Below are 20752 nucleotides of genomic sequence, written 5' to 3'. Positions count from 1 at the left end.
TTTTCCATTTGATTGCTTATAAAATATAATTCAGATACCTTCACCATTTGGTTCTACAGATAATAGATGCTAACCTTTTCACTTCTTATGAGTTAATTTTGCAGTGTTTATCTTCTGGCCTCTCACCACTTACAATTTGGCAGATCTCTTGAAGGCAAAATCTGGAAAGAATTTATCCCATTTTTCTGTGGATCTGGATCCTTCAAGTGCTAGCTCAATTTGCCCCATTTATCTTCTCATTAATGTGACTGCTGAACATGCTAGGATGTAGCTTTCTCAAAGATTAATATTCACCTGTAGGGAAATTAATAAATACCTTGAGACAAAAAATAACCAATTCCCCTTCCTCTATTTCCCTTTACTCAACCCTGACAGCCTTGGTTGCTCTCTGTTATCTTCCAAAAGCAGTTTTCAGTATTTCTTTCAGTTTTTATGTTTATTGTCTTTGGGAAATGTAAATCGAATATTTTTATCCACTGTTTGAAAAAAGTTAGCACATATCTGATAATGTTTTCTGAATTTAATGAATATTCTGATATATTACTTCAATACTAAAACATATTTTGATGGATTATATAAAAGGGAAGAAATAATATTTAAAATTAGAACCATCTCAGAAAATCTGGGATACATGAAACTGCCTGAGGATCTGGTCTTGAAGAAAACAAAATATTCTACCTTTCTGGGATTTCACATCCTAACAGGAACAGAAAACTGAGGAGAGAGAAAGAACACAGAAAACTGAGCAAACATTTAAAACAATGAGAGCATCATGAGTCAAACAGGACAGTACTGTAGACTTACAGAAAAGTTACTTTATTTGTGTATTCTATCTATGTGTTTTTGAAGAAGTGATGTTTGAACTGGTACTTTAATAAGAGAAAAGACTAATCACGGAAAAATCTGTATAAATCCATCACCAGCAGGAACAAACTTGGTCTTCTGAGGACTGGAAAGAAGGGCAGCATGGCTGGAACACAGGGATGGGAGACAAGGGGATCCAAGATGGAGCCTGAAGGTTACAGAGCTGCTTCGGGAGCGCTCAGTCATGTCCAGGTGTTTAGGGTTAATTTGAAGCATAATGAGAAACATACGGTGGGATTTAAGCAAGAAGTAACGTGGTTTCCTGTATTTTATTGGAATTATTACTCTGATTACTAAAGGATGAATGATCGTGAGACAAAAGTAGGTGGCAATTGGGGAAGCACTGCAGTTTCCTGGCAAACATAAGGCAGAGACTTGGAGAATGGTGAAAGGAGCAGAGACAGAAAGTGGCAAGTGGAATTTCCAGTGGGGGTTGCTATGATCAAGTTTGACGGTGGAATGAATGCGAAGAGTGAGATGAAAATGTTGACTCCTAAGATGTTGGATGGAGGAAATGTATTTTCCTGTGGTGGAGGAGACTGACAGAGGAGCGGGTAGTAGATGGTGGGTGGCGATTAAAGGCTCTGTCTGAACTTGTTAGGCTTGAAAAGCACATTAAGCTTCAGTGTGGAAATACTAAAGAGACAAGGGTCTATGGATGTGAGGTTCCAGGGAAAGATTAGAAGTAGTGGTATGTCTTGTCTATCACTGGCAAAGAGAGTATAGCATTCATAGGAGGGTCGAGAATTGAACTTCAGTCATTTCAGATTTAGAAAGCATAGTGGAAATGCACCAAGAAACAGGGAAAGGTCAACAATGGCATGAAGCTGCTGAAAGGAAGGAATCAAACCACTCAGGCATAAACAAACCAAAACAGTTTCTTAAACCTCAAAGGCTAAATTACAATGCATAGCATATTTTTAAAATTAAGAATCCTTATTAAAGCTGAATGGCTCCAAACAATGAGAGTTAATTTAGAATATTCTACCATAGCAACACCTAGTACTGATCAGTTTATTTATTTAAATACACAAGTGCTTACTCTGTAATTTTTCAATTATGATAATAGACAATAGAATTGTTCAGGAAAAAAAATAGAAGTAGCAGTTGATTTGCTTATTAGCCAGGTTGTGTCTAAATATTAAAAGAAATATACTGTATTCCTTTGTTAAAATACATCACTTTTATTTGTCTGTACAAATATTTTAGTGCATACTTTCTGGCAAGTTGGCTGAAGGAATCTCATTTTAGATTAATCACAAATTGGTTGAAACAGTGAACACACGATAAGAAATATAGTACAACCAAGGAAATTAGTCCAAAATGCTAACGAGCAGTTGCCTTTCAACACTGAATCATTATGGCTACGCTAATGTATCAAGTCAGGTTCAGGTGGGGAAGCAAAGATGAACAATCTTAATTAAGCTGTCTGCTTTCTGGTATTTACTAGTTCCATGTGAAAATCTTGCAGTAATGGTTTGGAAAACATGATTTTATCGGTAATCATATTTAAAACAGAATTCCAAGTTTTGCTTTATTGTCATCCTCATTATCACCCTTCTCAAATTGATCCATTTCAAATGATAAATATTTACATCCATCAAGGTGAAAACAATTTGCTTAATGATTCTTAATGGAAACATGGGAAGGCTTACAGATTGTAATATAGGAATTAAAAGTGGAGTCAAAAAGTGACTCGCTGATTTTAGAATATACTCAAGAAAATGAAACAAGTGACAAAATATTTATTTACTATATAGGGTAATTTATAAGTTAATTATACATTTCTATAGTTCATGTAATGGATTTTTACAGAAGCTTTTATAAATAGATCATAGCCTCATATTATTATTTATTTACCTCCATCAATTATATCAGATTCCAAGTGGCCCTGCTACCATTTTACATCTGTATCAGGGCAAATCTGAGTGTGTATGTGTTGACAGGTAAAGGGGTGGGTGTGGGGGAATACTCCACTTGGTTCTGTGGTATAGAATACTCTATGTGAGATAACACACCTTGTATCTCTCTTGTACAAGAACCTCACAGAGCTTCCAAATTCATCAGTAAAATAATTCCCACTACTCACATGGCCTCTAGATATATCAGATTATTTTTCTGAAAATTATCGTTATTGTTATTATTACTTTTGGTACTAGGGATTGAACCTAGGGCCTTTGCAATGAGCTACACATCCACATCTGCCCCCTTTTGAGACAGGGTCTTGTTCAGTCACTAAGTTGCTCAGGCTGTGCTTAAACTTGTGATCATCCTGCTTCAGCCTCCCAGAGTCCTGGGATTATAGGCTTGTTCCACCACCCTTGGCTGAAAGCTATCATTTCCATCCACCTCGTTCCACAAACATATAATCAATAACAGATGTTTTCACTTTCTTGAAAGAGAAAGCATGGGTTATGGGTAGAAGGATAACCAGTCAGAGCACAAGGATTTACAGTGGACCCTCAAGTTATGACTGGCCTGATTTACAAACAAAACTCACTATACCATCTGCTCAGTCTTGCTGTGAACCTAAAAGTCCTCACCATCTCACAAAAAATAAATGAAAAGCCCTAAGTTAATGTCTCATTCAGTTATTGTTAAAGATTATCTTTTCAACTTATGAAATGTTGAACGTTTGGGCCACATTTTCTCATATGGTCAGCCTCTCAGAGTATCCTCTGGTTCTTTTAAAAAAGTGTTTTTCAAATAAAACATACATAACATAAACTGTATCATCTTAAGTATTTTAAGTGTACTGTAAGTACACTGTAAGTACATTTGCATGGTTGTGTGACCATTATTACTGCCCAGATGCAGAACCCAGCATGAGTACTCACTTCTCCCTCCGTCAGCGGCTGGCGGCCTCTGCTCTGCCTCCCATGTCCATGAATGTGACCACCTCATTCCTTCTTTGTGACTGACTTCTTTCACTTAGTATGGTGTTTTCAGTGTTCTCCCACGTTGTAAGATGTACCCGAATTTTCTTTTTTAATCACGAATAATGCCCATTTTTTTTTGTATATACCACATTTTGTTGATCCATTCATCCATGGATGGATATTTGGATTATTTTCCACTTTTGGACTGTTGCATATAATGCTACTGTGAACATGGGCATATGAATGTCATTTTGAATCCTTGTGTTTTTTATGTTATATACCTAGAAGTGGAATTGGTAGATACATGAGAGTTTCATTTTTAATTTTTGAAGAGCCTCCTTAATGCTTCCTGGAATGAATGTACTGTTTTATATTCCCACCACCAGTACACCACGGTTCTGACTTCTCTGCCCCTCCTCCACATTTGTTATTTTCTGAATTTGAGTATGTGTTTTGTTTTTGTATAGTTATCATCCTAACAGGTGTGAGTAGGTAAAGGTTTACATTTTCATTCCTAGTTCCCTAATATTTTTTGAGATCATTTGGTACATTCTGATACATACATAATGATTTTTGAGCCATGTTGTGTTGGAAAGAATATCAGTGATGAGTAGCCACGTGAAATTTGAACATTTTGAAACATGACAGATACAACACTGTGTTAAAGGAAATTAAATCCTGGACAATTGTTTCCAGATTGCTGAAATATGTCATCAGTGAAAGGTGCATGGAAAGGCACCCATAGTTAGGCAGTAAATGAGATATTTTGTTATTTGCATGAATTATGTTTTTTATTTACATATAATACATAGCTACTCATGTCTGGAATTCGAGCAGAGGCTTCTTTGTCCCTAGAGAGTTATTGAAGGCACTTTTTGAAAACCTGTCTCATCCCAGACACTGGACAAAATATTTTACATGAATCATTCTGTGGAATTTCTTTGTAAGAAATATGTTATTGCAGATGAGAACATTTTGCATCATAGATTAAGCATCTTGCTGCATATTTCACAGCTGGAAAGCAATAGAGCCAGAGCTCAGCCTAGTTTTCTCTGATTTCAGAGCTCCACCTCCACATGGCAAATAGACACTTATGGAACTTTAATTCCTCATGCAGTTCTTCAGAGGAATTCAGAACATCATAGTTGTTCTGCTGTATACACAAAAAAATCTATACTTAGTAGTTTTGTGATAGCTTCACTAAAAACAATACCAAATTGATACAAGAGAATATTGAAATGTAAAATTCTACTTCTAGGTAAAATTGGATTTACCAAAAATACTTACTAATCTCTAACATAAATATTCATAGATAAAACCTGACATGATATGTTGAAACTTTAAAGGTCTGTATGCATTTTTGAGCTCCAAAATGTTTTGAGATAGTTACTGTTTTATTAAGTACTGTTTATAGGTCAATTTAAGTACCCTTAAGAAATCATGAAGAATTTGTGGGTCTTTAATAAGAATTCTTAAGGCAATTTTAATTGCAATAGATTAAACACTGCTACAAGAATTGAGAATGGCATTGATTCAATTTGAACAAAATCTCAGAAGTTTAAATCCTTGTTTCTTCATATTTAGTGAGATAAATTGATTTTCCTAGAGAAGAACACTTAATTTCTCTCAAGTAATCACAAGGAAAATTGACCTGAATGATTGATTACATATCAGCAAATCGTTTAAAGTCCTTCTTACTTAGAGACATTAAATAGAATTCCATTCTCCAAATTTTAAAAAAGAACAACTTCAAAAGAGATAGAAAATAAGGATAGTTTTAAACTCAATAAGAAACAAGTCTTTTATATCATTATTAAATGTGGAAAATAAAGTGTGGTAGCTAAAACTGCTTCCTAAAAAAAAAAAACCTCTGGCTTATCATGAATTCATTTCATCTATATGTCAAATATCTGGGATTTTTAAGTCATAAATCAAATTCAAAATATTCCTAAAACATGTGGAAAACTTTAGCAAACAAATATTTTGTACTTAAAAGAAATTAGTACTGGATGCTTGGATTAAAAATTATGTAGTATGGATCTTAAAGATAAAAATGTAGAAGTTCTTGGTAATCCTGTTTCATATTTTAATTACTTTTTCTACCATCTACATGGATACTGATAGCTAGCATATAGTGGGTGAAAATAACTCAGAAAATGGACTGCTTTGCTGAATATTTCTACCTCTAAGCTTTTCTCTGTGTTACTGACATTATCGTCTCAATTATATTGTCTCCTCTACAATTATATAAATTATTCCATACTCTAAAATAGCATACACTGCTGATTGAGCCCATCAGATGTATCTGTTCAATGATCTAAATGTTTATTCTCTTACATAGTTCTTTGTTTGTTTTGTAGTGCTGGGATTGAACCCAGGGCTTTATGTTTGCTCGGCAAGTAGTCTACCACTGAACTACACTCCCAGCCTTGTCCAAATATTTTCAACATCCAGTAAAGGAAGGGCACAATGTGCTACTTTTCTAGCAGCAGCTCACTTTCAAGTTTCCAAAAAGATTCAGTTTCAACAACAACAACAAAACACTTACATATTTTTCTGTTGATGGTATAAAGTGCAAATTCTGTTTGGGGTGTGCACTTAAAGCGAGTGATAGTCTACTGGTATCTAAGCTGTAACAAAATAAGACTACAGTCTTCAAAATTGGACAATACTGTCCATTTTCTGAGAAAAATCTTTATAGCTTATCTGTATACTGAGTATATTAAAACTAGCTTTAATCGTCTTGTTTTTCATTAAAACTTTTAATTTCAAATTTATTAGTGAGCTACATGACTGCATAAAAGTACTTTTTATCTAATATCTTCTTCATATCTACTTACATTTTACTATTTCCAGTATTGGTTAAATGAATATTTTTCAATTTTATTCCTGAAACTTCTGGTTATTCTATTGCTGTTTTCCTTTCGATTATTTGTCTCATGTACATCTTGAGATTTCTATGTTTTGATGTAAATTCTGCTTTTCTATATTACAAAATATAGTTGAGAGCTGGGATTTAGCTCAGTGGTGCCGCCCACTGCCTTGCAGGCACAAGGTCCTGAGTTCGATCCCTGGTACCAAAACAAAACAAAACAAAAACAAAAACAAAATATAGCTGACAGTACTAACATTTGGGAACACTTCCTCTGTTCTCTGTTACAGGCACACTCACACACGCACACATGTGCACACACATGCACACATGCATGGACACACCCACACACAAACACACATGCATTTTTCGCTGATAAAATTTGTATCCTGTTTTGCTAACTGCATATTATTTCATGAATATCTTCCCTCATGTAGCCATAGAGTCTTTTCAACTTATTTAAAAACTGAATTCCAAACAGGATCTCAAGGCCATAGTCCTGCTTCCACACCTCCTGGGGTGTGGGCTCCCCGAAATGCGAGGATACCATGCCTAAGACCAAACAGCTTCCCACACCTCAGCCAAGCCCACAATTGTGGTGATGCCAACAACATGAGCCTGGGAGTCAGCAATATGAGCTTTCCTTCCAAGCTATGCATTCCTATGAATAATACATAAAATTAAAATATATTCTATTCACTGTATTTAAAATCTTCTTTCTTCACTTTCTGTTTAGTACAATATTAAAAACAAGCAAACCAACAAAACCTAACTCCCACACAAATGATTATTGCTATGTGAACCCTAAGGATGGGTTAAGTCAAGTAAACTTTATCCTTAGGAAGTAGATCTGCCAACTGAATTTTTTTCTTTGAGTTAAAATTTCAAAATACTGAAGATGTAGATTCTTTTTCCAACTTAATATCTAGTATGCTTTTCTTTTATAATTATATAAAAATCAAGCTTAGATGCTATGTATCAGCTAGGAAGTAGGTGAAACTATCATTAGTGATTATAATAATTATTATTTCATGAGGCTTACAATAAGCCAAATACTCCCCGGAGTCCTCCATATTATGTTTAGTAACCCTCAGCTGTATAAAGGAAGTGTATCATTATTGCCATTGTCCAGACTGGGGAAACAAACAGTAAGCAAAAGGTAAAGAAACTTGTGCAAGTGCCTAAGGCCACTTACCACCACAGTGCTTCCGACCTTCCGCCAGAAGTTGCACTAGAATGTTAATGGAGTGTACAGATTTTATAATTTAAAACAGAAGTCTGATTTCCTTTCTCAAACTATGTAGTTCTTTTAGTAAAGATCACCACCCTCAACCCAGTTGTTCAAGCACATACATAAAAGCAAAACAGCTCTGGGAACAGTCCTTGATTGTTATTTCTCCACCGTGCCTCTTATTCAAGTCCTGAAAACTCTACCTCCTGTACGAATATTTCCTAAACCTACCCCATATTAACCTTACCACAAGCACCCTTCTCCAAGCTGCCTTCATCTCTCTCACCATGACAACTAGAGAGCCACAAATTTAGTCTCTGTTTCCACATTCTTTCTCCACAACCCTCTTACTAAAGAGCAGCCAGGGAAACTGTTGAAAATTATTCCTTAGATCTCACCGCTACTCTACTCAAGACCCTCGGATGGCAGGCCAGTCTATGTTGACTGAAATTCATAGTCCTTACAGCACTGTAACCTGGCTTCAGTGTGTTTCATCAGCATCATTACTGACCGCTATCTGTTGTTCCTGTTTTCCTCTGGCCATATTTGCTCTCTTGGGAAGAAGCAATTTTATTTCTTTGTACTTGCCATTTCCCAAGATCTTGACATGACTTCCTCCAGTCACCAAGGTCTCTGTTAAACTGTCACCTTTAGGGAGGATCCTTCACTAATCAACATCTCTTACAGAAACCTCTGTCTAAACTTGCATTTCTTAAGTTTCCTTAGTTTTTCATTGCAGTGGTACCAGGAGAAATGTTTAGAAACTGGATCTCTAGTAACAACAATTCAAAGGGTTAGCCGATGTCGCTGGGGTAAATACACCCATCATAACCAGTTTCAGATTAACAATGTGATTTCATTGGATGAGGAGTTGAAAAAAGATGTGACTATCTGGTTTCTGAAAGCCAGTGTTGACCCCCCACACCATTGGTAGATTTCTTTTTTTTTCTAGAATATAATTCACACGAAAGGAACAAGAGGCCAGCTTTAACTCTATCATTATATTTTAACACCTAGGCTGCCACAGTAAATAATTTATTGCTCATTAATATTTCTAAAATATTTAGATGGGTGAATTAATAGATATAACACTCTGAGGCTCTTTCAAGTATGTACGAAGGTACAGAGTATTAGAATCTATAATGGGGATGTTAGAAAACAAAAGTGAGAATAACACTGACAAAAGTGGATTTGTTCTTCTCAACCTTAACTAAGAAGTCACCTTATCCCTATTTGAATGTTCTCTTTTAATTTCACCTAAAAAAGACTTCTGAGCATGAAGACACTTAATTGTATTCTGTTCATATTTAAATAATTTCATTTATGTTTAGGCTGCAGAATTTGATCTGAAGTTAGTCCAATATTGTGTGTACTTTAGGCATTCGATTCATTCTAAAATATTCATATGAAGAATATCTACAATTTAAATCGTGACCTTCTTCTGGTTTATACTATCATTTGAGTGTTTCTGAGCTAGACACTAAAAGGATTAACTCAAGAATTTTAATAGCCTTGCTACTGGTCTTCACTTCTGTCAGAGATGATATTTGAGAGTGTAAAATGCTGAACAGGCAAACAAAGGAGGGTCCCTCTGCACACAATGCATGTCAAATCTGCCCTCAATAAGTGACTGCATTTCTTACCTCTTGTTCATGGTCACTGTTTGCTCCTCTATTCGTTCACTCACTGAAACATGAAGCCTGGACTCAGGAAAAGTTAACTAACCATCCTTCTTATGCCTTACAAGGCTTTGCTAATAGTGGCAGTTATTTCACAACTAGGCACTGTACATTTGAGTTTAGGAGAATCTTGGCTTCATGTTTCTAAGCATGTCATTGAACTTTTCATGGTGTCCCCATGGACAGTTAATCCTCCTGTACGTGTTCATGGTAACACTGTGTGGTTGTTGTGCTCTCATCTCTTCTCTGCTCTATGAGTAGACCCAGTTTTTAGCATTATGTTTCTCTCTTGATGATCTTGTGGCTTTATCCTTTGTTGTGAAGGAATCATAGACTGCTAACGAAGCACCATGTGTTATACGTTTTGCATTAAGCATCACAAATGGGTTTGGTTCTATACTGAGGAAATACTACTTCTGCCTCCCAAAGATATACTTGTGTAATTCCTTAAGATCTGCTCCTATACTTTGTAACTAAATGTTTTGTTGGATAGTGAGGATCAGAAATCCCTGGCAATATTTTGTCCCACTTTAAAAGGATATGAGTGTAGGGTTTTCTAGATATGGCTTTTCCATAAATTCATCATGTTCAGGGATAAATAAATGCTCATAGAAGAATACTTAGAAGCACAAATGTCTCAAGAATATTTGTTAATTTTGGGGACAACTCTAAATATAACTGGGACTTGTGACACTCATAACTTGTTAAATTGGAAAGATTTTTGTGTCAGAAAATTGTTTTCAAGTCACTTTTAAAGTTTATTTGTCCCTTTCCTGCAGTAGGAGGTTCATTTGATTAAGGGACATACATTCTATTGTGACATTCAAAAAACGGAAAAAGGTAAAGAAACTTTTCTCTTTTGCAACTATGTGAAGAATGCTGAGAAACCCGGCTGGAGCAGGCTGTTTTGCCCACAGAAAAATGCTTATTTATAAATTCAGTGAGAAGAGGAGAGTACAGAGCAGAGCTCTAAGTGTTGTGTGCACTGTGGTTCCTTTGAAGCTTCTAAAATCTGGCCCTCAGCACTTCATAAATAATGTTTTACCTGACATCACCAAAGTTATATTATGATTTGAAGAGTTTTTGATTCAAAAAGAAGCATGAGAAATCTAGGCAGAATACAGACTTCAGATTTGCAGGATAATCCTTATAAAACCTTTTTTTTAACATGCTCTCTTAAAAAGGTAGACTTTAAAAAAATTCAACATTTTGTCACTCATTCTTTAGAAAATGTTCATATAGCTATGTGCCATTTCCTATCTTTGTTTTTAAATCGTGGACAGAATAGCATCAGACTCTGCAGCTTTCTCATTTTTCATTTCATTTATAATCTTTACACTTCAGTGGTGAGTGAAGTCACCTCTTTATAATTTGAGGTAAAGATCACTCTGACAGTTATACAATGCTCTCTTAACTTTTACTGTTTTATTTTCATTTTTTTCCAGTACTAAGAATGAAATCCAAGGAGGACAAAACTGTATGTTCACTCAAGCCCTTTTTTCCTTGTGTGAAGTCCTGGGTATTGAAACCAGGGCTTCACACTGGGCTCCATTCCCAGCCCTTTTCTTAATTGCTTTGTTTTGTGTCTAAACAGGTAACTAAGTTGCCCAGGTTGGGCTTAAACATGGAAACCTCCTGCCTTAGCCTCTCAAGTAGCTGGCATTACTGGCATATGCTACCATACCTGGCTGAGTGCTCTCTTTTGCGAATTTTTATTTTAGAGGGGGGATGTATAATTTGGGAATGTCTAAGCTTGTTATCTTGATAGAATTTGCCTATATAAATGCTGAAGACCTGTTAACTATACTTCTTAATACTGTGTGATATGTAGGTAGTCACCGCAATCAGCAGAGGTGCCTTATATCATCTTAGAGGTGGCATTCCATCTTTGTTCACTTGTCCAATTAAATTTAAAATATTGAGGATTTGTTATGGGTAAGCAATTACATGGCATTGATAGATTGTTGTAGTTTTTGCTGCTAGAAACATGATTTGGTTTTGGTGGTAAAGGCGAAACTTCCGCTACAAAGCAAAATTAAGTGTCATCAGGGACATTCATTTGGTAGTTTGAAATATAAAATGAGACAGGACAATATGGCTAGGTTATAAATTGAGATGTGGAAAATATTTGTGTATTGGAATTAAGATAGCCATAGAAATGAAAAGTATGTATTTGTATGTTTAAAGCAAAAATAGACAAAACTATATAACCTTGCTTTATGTCTTACTAGTCATGTGAAATATAACAACTTGGTTACTGCATTGGTTTTTGGTTCCCAACATAACAGAATATGCAAACTTGGTAGCTTAAACCAATGTAAATTTATTATCTTACAGGTTAGAATCTGACATGTGCCTCACAAGGCTCCAACACAGTCCACTTTCTTGACCCAGATTCTGTGCATCACCTGAATTCCTTGTCTTGTACCCTCTTCCATTTCCATCTTCAAAGTCACCAATAAGTTGGGTCCTTCTCCTCTTCCATCATCTCTGGTCCTTTTCTTTTACAGACCTTGTGACCACTGAGCTCACCCAGATAAGCCAGTATTACGTTCGCATCACAAGATTTGTAACTAAATTATATTTGCAAAATCCCTTTGTCATTCAGGGAGAGACAGCCATTGGCTGTGAAGATTAAGATGTGCGCAGCCCGGGAAGGCCATTATTCTTTCTGCCACATCCAGCGTCTCTCACTCCACATCTCCTGCCTATCTCAGAGAGTTCTTGCTAACAGAAAAAATATTCTGTATGCCAAACTACCTTGCAGAACGTATGAACAAACTAATAAGAAAACATTATTTACAAATAAAATGTTGAACTATATTTTTGTTTAGAAAAATCAAATTGAAAAGAACCAAGGCAGAAGTACCTACATAGGGCTTACAGAAAAATTTGGGTGAGTACTGTCTCTGAACACCCATTTTGTCCTCACTCCCTCTTCGGTTGTTTACTTTTCATTTGAGCAAAGAGCTATGTTAGAAAAAAAATTTCCTTTAAGATTACCTAAGTTTAAAATAAATATTACTTTCCCAAAGAAAAAAGGGGATTTCAGAAAGGGGTAGAGCACATAAGCAAAAGCTATGGGTACTTCAAGGAAGATGCAGATGGAGAAAAAAATATGAATTTTCCAACTAGGTCACTAGTGAATTTCTGAGGTGATTGTAATAAGGCGGTGGGGTGAAACATAGACTGCACGGAATTAATAGAGAAAGGATGGCAAAGTAATAAACTGAAGACACAGATTATTCTTCAGAAAATCCCTAGAGAAGGACAAGAAAGTGGGACAGTATATAAGCATGAAAATAGCTGACGCTATTTCATTTGTAATAGCTAAAATTGGATAAGTGTTAAGTGACTCTGATCTGTTGAGAACATTCGTGCACCAAGATCAGAAAGTTTCACTCTCTCTTTGATTTGTTGTTCTACATGGTTAATACTATATTTCTAACTCTTCTCATCACTACCAATCTTAGCTGTTATTCCCCAAATGTTTGAACTAGCGATGTATCCATGTCTGTAATGTCGTAAATTGGAGAATGCGTAGGTTCTTTTTTCCGTGGTAACTACGGAGGCACAGAACAAAGGTAATGCCAGGTATTTCTCTAGGGCGAATAACTTTAGAAGGCAAGCTTTGAACTGCCACACTTTTGATTGTCTGCGATTCACACCAATATTGGGCTCTGCGATGGTTTCATTGAAAGCACTGTCGTGTTCTGCGGAGGACGCAGGCTACCTGCTCTTTTGCCGGTAGCTGGTGTGAAAGCCATGCTGAGTCAATGACTCAGACACAGGAGGCAGGGCAGTCTTTTCAAACTGTAGATCGTTTCAAATGAGACAGAAGTGTTTGAGGAGAGAATAGATGTCAAGGGGAGTACTAAAGACAAGGAAAGCGCTTGCTTGGGTTTTCCCTGCACCTCACATTGTGAAAACTGATAGCAACATAATGAAGCATGGAGCACTAAACGTGTGAATAAGCCGAGGGAGCATCTAATTCATTCCAATTTGGATTCCATTCACTCGTGCTTCTAGTTTTCTTAAGACTGGACTAAAATCTTGAGACCTTCTGGGCCAATAATGCCCTGTAGAATTTATAATTAATTATTGATGCGTGCTTCTTGATCTCAGAATACAGTATAGTCACAGCAAGAAGCAGAGTTAACCGTTTATCAAGATAATTAAGAAAGTACATTAAATGTTTCCACTTTAAGAGCAAGCACTAAATCACTACCAGTGGTAACATTACCATGTGGTAGAGAATTATTTGTTTATTAAAATGTGATATATTAGTAAACTTTTCTTATTCTATTTGTGAAATTTTCCAGATACATGTAGAAATACTGAGAAAAATACCATGGACACAGACTCACCCAATACCTATCCTATAAGAATTAGTACACAGCTAAAAAAAAAAAAAAAAAGAATTAATACACAGCACCCTCTAGATCAAATCTAAACACATCCATGTACTGTTTTGCCCCTCGATTATTTGAAAGCAAACTTGATACATATGACTTTCTTTATGAGTATTTTGTTATGTATCTCTGAAGGTTGTGACTTCTTTGTAAACATTGTTTCTTCTAAAATTACTGCTATTATTACTTCCTTAATTTTAACACATATTCAATCAGTATTTAAATCATCATACTAGCTTCTAATTTCTTCCTGAATAGTTGTTTGATTGAATCAGGGTGCATAATGAAGACACATATTACCTTTGTCTGGTTATATCTCTTAAGTCTTAATCCATGACCCCATTTTTTTTACTTCTTTCCTATTTATTTTTGGAAGAAAGTGTGTTGTTTATTCAGTAGAGGTTTTCACATTCTTATTTTGCTTATTGTTCCCCAGTAGTGCTATTACATGCTCTTCTGCTACTGTATTTTATGAAAATTCTTAGTTCAATTCTGACTTTCTCTGATTTACCTTCCCTTTTGTGGTGTGATCACTTTATAGATCGTATCTAGCATTCTCCAGTACACTGCAGAAAATGCCCAAATGGCTAGCCTTAGTGTACATGAATGGCTCCTGCTGGCTGTGAGGAACTACAGATCAATGTTTACAGTAACGATTTCTTCCTGTGAGCAGAACTGTGCCGTGTACCAGTGCAGCAGACTACATGTTGCTTTTGTTACATTGTGTACCTCCATCCTTGTCCTTCCATCTCTGCGTTTTCTTGGTTGTTTTTGCTTGATAAAGTGTTTTTCAAATGCCTTATAACCAACTTATACAGCTCTGTGGAAAAAAAAACAAACAGTTTTCATTAGAAATGGAATACCATTATATTTGTCTATTAACTTAGGGAAAGCTAAAGAAGAACTCTATTTTTCTGAGCTAGAAGTTGAGGTTTGCTTTCTTGTAGAGTGAGGTAGAAAAATAAGTCCTTCAAATAGTGTCTCTTGAAGAGTCAGGCATTCATTTAAACACTCTAAAAAACAATTTCAACAAATAATTGCAAATTTTCTCTTCAAAGAATTATCATTAGTCATCCAGTTAGGTTATTATTTCTTATGAATTCTGGGGTGGTAGTGTAATTCATTTTCCAATCTATTAACTTCACATGAGTTTAATTTGTGTATTAAAAATCTATTTTAATTGGGAGCAGAGTGTTTCTGTTTCCCTTACGACCCAAGAGCCATTTACCTTAAGGTGAAGCAGTACATTTGCTAACCTCCAGTTCAGTAAGCTCTTGCACAGCAAATGAAACTCACACTTGGTGAAGGAGGGTGAGATAAGTGGACTGCACGTTCTAATTGGCTGACAACTGCAAATCATTTTAGTGAGCAGAATTATTTTAAACGAATTTGCCTGCAGATGGGATGTATTGGCAGCCAAACTCCTTCTGAACTCCCCACCGGTTCATTTTAGATTTATCGATGTAAGTAAGAAACTCCCCCTAGAAAATAATAATTGCACACATATTTCCAGGTGGTTTGTTAAAGTTTAAATCATTATTTTAAAACTTTTATCATTAGAGCTTAGCTACACCTTGGGGCCAGTAATAGCATTATCAGAATTTACATAATTTTCTTATCAGACAATTTTTAAGGTCATAGCAACTAAATATTGAGGTTTTTGCAGAAATTGCTCTTGGGGACTAAGAGCTTGGTTACCTGTGACTTCACTGGGAGTGAGGCTTTGTATCAGTTCTCTGTTGGACACAGACTTTTGGTGACTTCTGTACCTTCAGCCCACTTCTCAGTCTTGCTTCCTTCTCACCTGCCTTTTTAAGGTTCTAGACTTTCATCTGGGCTGCAGCCCACCTGAGTTCCGTGGGTCCCAACCTCTGCTCCCCTACATCAGTAATTCTTACAGATCTTCCTGAAAAATGCTGAACTGCTCTCATCCCTTTCTCCTTGTTGTTATCAAATTGTATCTTGTGTCTCTGTTTTCTCTGGAAAGGTCATAGGTGGAACAGCTGACAATCTCATGAACTATATCCATTGGTTTAAACAAGAGACATCATGTTCACATCTATAAATCTTCCCAGATTACTCCAGTGGGTGCTACGCTTGAAAATTCATAGACTATTGCAGAACTTATTTCAAAAAAGCAGCGTTGTTCTATGGGCAACTATTTGTCATGGCAAGTTCACAAAGGGCCACATGAGTAAGCAGGATGTGCTGAACATCGGCATTGGCAGACGCTGGATGAGCACATGCTGTTCTCTCGATAGATTAGGAAGGAAGACAGAGGAGAGTGTAAATCAGGCCTCATTCTATAAGAAGGAGGAAGTGTTGTCTTCCATACCCAGGGTCTTCATTAGTATTTTTATGGCTTTTATGGCAATAAGCCCATAGGAAATAGAGGGCCCATGACCTCATTATGTCATTAAGGAGCTGCTCTTTATACTGGTCTTTTAGTTATGTGTCAGCAACTCCAAGTGAGATGTATGAAGCACAGTAATCTTTCATAGCATCTTTCCACATCTGTGTTTCTTCTGAAGACAAAGGGACTAGTATGGGGGGGATTCCTGAGACTCATAGCAGGGGATTTGTTCCTCAATCCACGTTTAGCAATGTGTGTGCTAGAAACTGGTTCTTCTTAGAAGGCTTACCCACCTAGGCTGTGTGAGGCTGTCCAAGGGCAGGCTCTGGAGTGCTGGGGCTCTGCGGTCACTTGCAGCAGTGGAGACTTCTTGTCCCAGTGCTGTACAAGTCTCATTTACCGCAGTTATGATGTACAAAGAATTGGAAGCCTCACTCTTTGTGACAGTGACCATTGTACGCCACTTACTCGTTCGGAATAGAAAGATTCTTTGGGAAGACTATTCTCTAACTAAACAATCAATGAGATCAAGAGATGAAGTAATTTATGACAGTTCTTCAGATGACATGCAGATGAGTAGCAAACGGAAGCAGAAAGACAAGTCCCTTTTGTTGTGGTAAATTTCAGGTAGTTGGTGGTAATTTAGGAGTGATTTTGGATGTTTTTCAGGCACTAACTTTATAAAAAGTACCCTCCAACAAGAAAACACTCTCACATTGCCGTGTTGATATCTTAGGTTCATTAAATCCTAGCAATCTTAGTATTTCTTATAATGGGTTGGTTGCATTCCTTGTTGTACATCATAAGACATTGGGGCTTTATTCATCTAGAAATAAAGTATTAAAACTCTGGATTTTGAAGAGTTTTTATTCTGAAAACATAAGAGACAGTTAATAAAAGTGGGAGAGATAACATTAAAGAGCTATTTTCTTAGGGCCATTGAAAATTTGTAGTACTTAGAAAATTCTCTGAAGCCTTCTCTGAAGCCTTTGAAGAAAGCATCTGTTTAGTGTGTTTGTCAGTAATGCTATTTGCAACACTTTAAAAAGTTTATTTATAATACCACATGCCAACAAATGTACTTAATTTTGCCTCGGATGTGAAGGAATCCATAGAAAATAAATGAAAGAGGGATATTGTCTTGAAAGGGGGCTCCTTTCATGTTTTCTGCAGCACTGGCTGCTTTTCCATGTCCCTTAATGCTAGCTGTTATACTGAGTTACAGAAGAAGTCTGTGGGGTTTCTTTAGATCTTTTTCCTGCATTATTTGTCATCTATTGTTCTAGAGCCAACACGGAGGCTCCTAAATCATGAATCCAAATTGCAGCTCCATGGATTTGGCCTCTTTCTGTATGTGCTTCCTGAACTGCTTTCTAAACAAAGGTCATTATCCATAACCTCTGCATATTTTTATTTTTTCTTTCTGAGTCCCTGTGATCTCTAATAGGCTTTCTTGTCCCTCTTTTGTTTTTACCTTTCAAAAACCATCTCTCTGTGCATTTTTTTCTGGAAGGAAAGCTATGAAAAGATACACAGATTCTATCTTCCAAACAACATGCAGTATTTTGCATTCATTATCTCATTATCTCTTCCATGGTTTGGTTTTAGAAAAGAAACACTAGAAAGCACAGAGCAAACGAGTTTAATTTTCTCAGCTCACGGGGACATAATAAGATGAACACTGAGGAAATGTATAGCTTAGTCCCTGCAAATCACAAAATATGCCAGTGTCGACTGAGATTCAAGCTCCATCAGAAACAGAAGTGGCCAGTGTTCAAGTGACAGCAGCAACATGGAGGTGTGTCGTTCTGGTTATTCAGCTAAGTGTGACATCAAATACTCACCATTTCAAAAAAAAATCCTAAGAAGGACTGTAATGTATTTAATGATGGAAAAGCTGTAGTCCCCACCCTGTAGGTGGTCACAAATTCTCTTTCTTTGTGTTTTAGGATCTTGCCAGGAACACGATGGGATTACTCACAATGAGGACTGGACAGTTTCATATTTTATAGTAGAGACAGTTCTGTCTGTGCATTCCATATAATTATCCAGTTGGCATCAGTGAAATCTCCCCATGAGAGTTTCATGGGCTGAGTTGTTGAATATAAACTATGTAAAAGAAATGACTCCTGTGAACAATACCTAAAACTTTGTGGTTGATGGAGAATGTTCTGTCTTATCCCTGTGTTTATTCTCTCTCTGATACTTATTTTAAAATAATTTTATTTTAAAAACAAGACCTTCATATTAATAGTTGTAATATAGAAGGATACTGAAATAAAGTAAAAGCTCTCTTTATTCTCTGATTCCTCATTTTCAAACCCCAGAGTTGACAAGTTTAGTATGTGCATGTACAGTGGACCCTTGACTTACCAACTTGATCAGTTCCCAAGGGCTGGTTGTGACCCAAGTGGGTTGAAGTCAATACAGCTAAGATCTGGATGTTTACCTGGGTACACGCTATGGATAACAAGAGACAGATGAATCTTCCATTAACCTAATTAACTCAAGTTTGTTCATATGTCAGGCTGGCCGCAACTTGAGGGTCCGGTGAATACCCTTGCCCCCAAAGTCTAAGCACTTTCAAGTATTTGCTTGGACATATATAGCATGTGTGTCCATGTGCAATTACACTGATCTGTCTGTTTTATAAATACAAACTCATCAATATTTCCACCCACTATGCTGTTCACTAAAACAGACTGGTCAAACGTTATACCAGTGGTGGCGAACCTATGCCAGGCATGCTGTAGCCGGCTATTTGTTATCATTGAAAGCTCCTAAAGGTTTGCCATCACTGGCCTATACACATAAAAATAAATCTCTGCTGGGATTAATCAGATGATCTCATGATGGAAGAAGCATTTGGGAGGTTGGTCAACAGGGATTTATTAACAATCATGAAAACATTTCATTATTTTAGCCACCAGCTTTTTCATAACTGTGCCTAAAAGGTAAATACGAGCCCTATGTTCATCACTGAAGAGCTAGTGATTTCCCTCCCATGAGCATGTGCCCACATTCTAGTCCAGCTCTCAGATGATTACTATTCCAGTTGCCTGTGCCTTCCTTTGTATATCTTTGTCCCTTTTGTGCAGCCACCATGGAGCACACCACAGGTACTCAACATGAATTCATGAAGATCTCGTCTCGGAACAAGGAACACATGCTGCCTCCTGGAGCCTTCCTTTCAGGGTTCCTGCTGTGTCACAGGGACCTGTTAGTCAGGTAGCGGAGTGGTCCTGAACCCCTGGTTGTCCTTCTGGTTATGCTCCCAGTGACCCCAACCCCAGAGCTTAGGAGCAATCAAGCTCCCCATGTCTTACAGCGTTTACCAGTCAAGAGCGTATCCTCCTACTTCATTATATTACACTTTTCATGTCTCCTTTTTACCATATATTAGCAACACGTTTTGAGTGGGGCAGTACATGAAAGTAGTTTGTGTATATTTCTACCTAGGGCATTGCACGTAATACCATTTACCAATATTTCTTCATTATTCTTTTGGACCTTTGAACAGCCTTTGTAAAGATACATATATGCGCTATCATAAAACATCTGGAATATTTCTTTTTTACATCCCCAAATTCTATGAAGTTTTCAGAATAGAAGATTTCTACATTATCTTCAATTGTCACTGTAGACTTTTTAGGAATGATACTTCTTTTTTTATACGTAGCTCTTGTAAAGAAAAAAACCCCTTTATTTAGTATGTTCCAGTTGCAACCAATTGTCTGCATTTCACTGGAATGTCTTCTCTATCATTTCTATTTGTGGATGTAGACGAAGTGACATTTATTATTTACTGCTGAGATCTTTGCCAGGTACTTCACATGTTACCTCATTTAATCTAAACTGTCTCTAAGTGCTGTGCTTATTCTTGACGTTAATTTAGAGGAAAGGAAGATAAGCGTCGGAAAACTAATCTTCCCAGGCTCACATAAATGGTGGCCTCATAGTTTCAACACAGATTGTGTCTCCAAAGCCCTTGGTTGTTTTTATTGTAGCACATGAAGTCCATTTAAACCATACTTACAACAAGTCAAGTGATATAAATAAGCATGTTTTCAAAACTATGAAGCACTTGTCACACGTGTAATCTCTACTGTATATTTCATTGTCCTTAATATCTAAGATTAATAAATTGGTATACAGCAAGGGCTGTCAGTGGTAACGGTTATAATGAAACTTAAAAATTAGGTGAAATGATGCCAATGATCTGCTGGAGAATGAAAAATCTATCCTTAACCCTTTGCTTTTAAAGTCATGGTATCTAAATGAGCCATATTTCTTAGCAAAAAGTTATTAAATATGAACATGTAATGGTAAAATCATTTCACAGAACCTAATAGTGTTATCATCTAAAATTAGAAATAAAATCTCTTGTAGCATTTAGCCTTGAGTAGTATCTGACATGAAATCGCGAGGGCTCCTTGGAGCTCAGAGTTATGTTGTGGTTACC

General features: G+C 36.6%; 1 protein-coding gene across 10 annotated transcripts in view; it reads left to right on the top strand.

The window, feature by feature from the left end:
* Lama2 (laminin subunit alpha 2) overlaps positions 1-20752 on the top strand; it is a 586947-nt gene that overhangs the window by 161413 nt on the left and 404782 nt on the right. The window contains exon 1 of one of the 10 annotated variants that reach the window (XM_087190277.1): positions 14765-19518. The exons of the other annotated variants lie outside the window; for them this stretch is intronic. The gene's annotated coding sequence lies outside the window, so the exon portion shown is untranslated. Of the gene's footprint in view, positions 1-14764; positions 19519-20752 lie in introns of those variants that run through there. 10 annotated transcript variants of the gene reach the window in all.

Source organism: Heterocephalus glaber, unplaced genomic scaffold (genome assembly GCF_053883595.1).
Source record: "Heterocephalus glaber isolate CG9 unplaced genomic scaffold, H.glaber_assembly_v1.0 deba00001550, whole genome shotgun sequence".
Lineage (NCBI taxonomy): Eukaryota > Metazoa > Chordata > Mammalia > Rodentia > Bathyergidae > Heterocephalus > Heterocephalus glaber.
The sequence above is the reverse complement of the archived record's forward strand: the minus strand, read 5'-3'. Positions and strand labels throughout refer to the sequence as shown.